The 4,232-nt window shown below is 33.1% G+C and overlaps 1 protein-coding gene across 3 annotated transcripts in view; it reads right to left on the reverse strand.

Annotated features, from left to right (window-relative positions):
- The window catches only part of LOC108752142 (probable nuclear hormone receptor HR3), a 107,214-nt gene that overhangs the window by 67,345 nt on the left and 35,637 nt on the right, over nucleotides 1–4,232 (reverse strand). The window lies entirely within an intron of this gene.

Consider the following 4,232-nt stretch of genomic DNA (forward strand, 5'->3'; position numbering starts at 1 on the left):
CTCGCTCGCTCGCTCGCTCGCGACAGAAGAGAAGAATGGGGTGGCAGGGTGAGAAAGGAGGAGCGGAAAAGTGGAGAGCTTTTAGATAAGTCGAGACTGAAGAGATGCGAGAGAGAGAGGAAAAGGGTAGTAAGGGTTGCTGTAAACAGGATCACGTTGGGATAGGTCGAGTTTCAGCCCGTGCTCCCTTCAATACTTTCCGGAGTCTTCCGCACGGACGCGGACGATGCTCTGCGATCGTAAGGAATCCCCTTCGATGTTAACCGTCCTGATTACAAAGGGTAGGCACAGGATGTTCATAATATAAATATAAGCTTTTGCGATGGTTTCAGCTTGAAAAGTTCTAATACATGCGTATGCTACATTACATCACTGCGATATGATGTCATACGGGATAAGGTTATTAGGAGAGTTATAGATTCTAATGCGGATACTAATTTATAGATTCTGATGCTATTTTGATCGTGACAAGTTTTTATCTAATTTTATATATATATATCATAGATAACTTGTATAATAATTCACGTTTCCGTATTCATCTGTGTTATTTACAATTTTCATTTAGAATAAAAACAATTCGCGCTTTTAGGGATTATGTCTTTAATTGATACTAAAAGAAAGATTATTTTCATTCAAATTATTGATTGCTCAATCTACTTGGAGCATATATTATTGTGTAATTAAATGAAACTTTAAATCCATTAGTTAAACCTCGTTTAAAATGCGCTTTTTTTCATCCGACGTTCCGATTATGTCAGCTCTTCGTTGCACGCTAATAAATATAATAAACGACGATTTCATAACGATCCCTTCGTAAATGTAACACGTATATGACAAGAGGGTGGAGGGGAAATGGAGAGGGGGTTAAAAGCGTTTACTTTCTGTCTAGCGAGGCCGGTTACAGAATGGCGCACGCACTTACCGTGCCACGATCGATCCTAAACGATCGATTGGTAGGGATACCGTCGTCGTCGTCGTCGTCGTCGTCGTCGTCGTCGTCATAGTTGTAGTCATAGTCGTAGTCGTAGTCGTAGTCGTAGTCGTAGTCGTAGTCGTAGTCGTAGTCGTAGTCGTAGTCGTAGTCGTAGTCGTAGTCGTAGTCATCATTGTCGTTGCTATAACGAAGCAGGCGTTATTTTAACGGAAAGACATCGCCATCATCATCATCTAGGTGTCACCGTTAAGGCTAATCATGATTTCCTGATTTCGTAGTTAGAACAGTGCCGATCGACTATCGGGAACCGAACGTTGATGAGAATTTCAAGAAGGTGATTTATACGAATGAAGATTGAACTACCACCGACCATTTAAACTTGAACGTATCATCGTTTTAGTTTAACGTTGAATGCACCTTAAGCTTTTTATTATCAAAGAAAATTACAAACTTTCTTTGAAGTAGTGTCTATTGTGTTTTAACCTTAGATATATCTCTTACTTTTTTTTTATATATTAAAATATCAAAATAATATAAGGTAACAATGGAAATTAATTATTTGCAACCTATACTGAAGAAAATTTCTCAGAATAACTTTATTAGCTTCCATAGTTACGAGCAGAAGAATTAAAATTAAATTACAGTCTTTTAACAATTAAATATGAAGTTTATGTAATAAATAATATTATGTGATAAATTAAAATTAAGTATATAGTAATTATAAAAGAGATTGCTGAAAAATTTGGCAGAAGTGCGGAATATTTTTAACGAGCGCTTGTATATATAATGACTCACAAGTTGATATATATACATGTATATAGAAGGAAAGAAGAAATGTAATAGCGATCATCGATGGGTTTTTTGAAATATAAATTGATAATGTAAAGTTTACACGGAGAAAAATGTAAAGTACACTCAAATTTTAGTAAATTGTATAGAATTGGAAGATCGATATAGGAACAGGCGTCCACTTATGTACAATTTTCTTTAATTTCTGTTGAAAGTGCAATCGTCGATTAGTCATAATAAAGTACTTTTTACATTTCGTAAATCTATACTTTAAAAGAATTCTAATAAATTTCATTTTACACAGAAAACAATATAAAATATGAAGAACAATGTAAAGTGATATACGCTAGAATTCTATTAAATTTCTTTTTACATAGAAAAAACAATATAAAGTAATATACGTTACAATTCTAATAAATTTTATTAAATTGACAGGTTGTATATGACATAACCGTACATAACTGTAAGGTACTTTTTACATGTCGTAAAATAAATTTATAAATTATCATACGTCTTAATAGAAATTACTTTCGGCGAGTTTTTCCTTAGCATTGACAAAATTTACATTACTGCGTAATAAAAAAATACAAGTGTGTAAAAGTTCTGAGACTTATATGAGACTATATATTATCATCAGTCTTGAAAATAGTACGATTTATTCCAGACAACACAAAGTGTCCAAAATCAAGATATAAGATGTCTTTGGTGTCTAAAAGACGTCCTAAAAATTTCTTATGTCTTAATTTTACACTTTGTATTGCCTGAGACTTTACTGTAAGCATGATTTACTTTATTGAAAGTATGATTTATTTTACTGTAATAATCACTCGAAATGATATATTACAATCATAACGTATTTTTTACTTTTGGGCAAGTAAAATTTATCGTAAATTTGGCAGAAATAGTCAGAATATTTTTATTAGTCTTTTAAGGTTAAAATTTTTTAACTATTTCTCTCCGTGTAATGATTTAAAAAATCTAATAATTGCTATGGCCGTAAATAAATTGCAATCATCATATTAACGTCTCTCTCTTCTGGTTTCGCTTAGTTTTTTACTTACACTAAAGTGCTTCATTTATATATGTATATCCTCTTTCTTGTTAGTAAGCATTCTAACACTTATTCATTTCTCTTAAGTAACCGTTGTAGACAGTTTCTTTTCATATTCATTACATAGTTTCGTAACTCTTCGTAATATTTTTATATTTCCACATAATTGCGTGCATATTTTCATAATTGATCAAATTGTACCAGATATTTCAAGCTAAATGTTTTAAATTTGGCATTGCATGACATTGTTATACCGTTTTTCGTAACAATCCCTCTTCATTCAAAATTGAAATATAAAGAACTTTTTTTCAATGATCATATAAAAGCATCCGCGACACTCGATATCGCACCGTTAGGTCGTTCACTCCCTCCCACTCAAACTCATTGTCGTTTCGCGTATTATTCCAGATGACGGTTTCTCCGCAGGTACGTGGGAAGACGCGACGTGATCGAATCGATCGGCCCAAACGGGAAGAAGGACCTCCATTATCTGACCGTGAAAAGAATGAACCGAAATTTTTAAAATCTGACATATAAAACCGGGCCGATGCTGTGCGAGATAGAAGAACTATCGTTAGGATCGGGTCGTTTAGATTTCAAAGTAGATACTCGTATCTCGAATACCTACTTATCAAAGAACTCGTCGCTCGGAAATATTTACATAACGCTGCAAATTGAATTTTGCCGGTAACAGAGGATCATGCTAAGAAAATTTCCGAAGAAAATGGGATTAACTTGTTATTATTATAGTTAGGCTTTTTTTTGCGAAACGTGCTTACTCTTACTTGCATTTGATACTTTTTTCTATATTTATTACGAAGGCGCATATTAAAAAATAAATTTGATATATGATTTTTCAATCAATTAAACATAAAATATATATGACTTTATGTATTACTATGATCACACATGTAGTGCTTATATTTATATTTATATTATAATTATAATTACAAAGTGATGTTAAAGAGTTAACTTTAGCAATAGAGTAATAGTCAAAATAAGTCTTGGCATTTTTTTACAAACTCTACGACTATCATTAAAAATTTGTTTAATACAGTAAATGAGTTAATAAAGAATAATGTAATATTGCAACACACACAATGTACTGTTATGTGGATGGAGATATTGCTGTTATTGCAAATTCTCACAGTTTTACCGACCATATGGGCGTGGAATCGTGCGGGTTTGGTAGAAGACTTGTGACGCAATAGTCTACCGGTTATCTGTGATGGAAACGACAAATTACAGTTATTTACGCGCATCCACTGTCAATGACCCATGTGGCTTGAAACCGGACACAAAAGAGCGATGAATCGAACGGTCGAGGACGTTGCGGTTTTGAGTCGGAGCCTGAATTGAGAATTTTATCAGCAATTCTCGATTCACATGAAATCCCGTTATTATGACATCTCTTCTTTTATAGTATTTATTTTACATATATATATGTATATATATATA

This window comes from Trachymyrmex septentrionalis, unplaced genomic scaffold (genome assembly GCF_001594115.1).
Source record: "Trachymyrmex septentrionalis isolate Tsep2-gDNA-1 unplaced genomic scaffold, Tsep1.0 scaffold56, whole genome shotgun sequence".
NCBI classification, from domain to species: Eukaryota; Metazoa; Arthropoda; class Insecta; order Hymenoptera; family Formicidae; genus Trachymyrmex; species Trachymyrmex septentrionalis.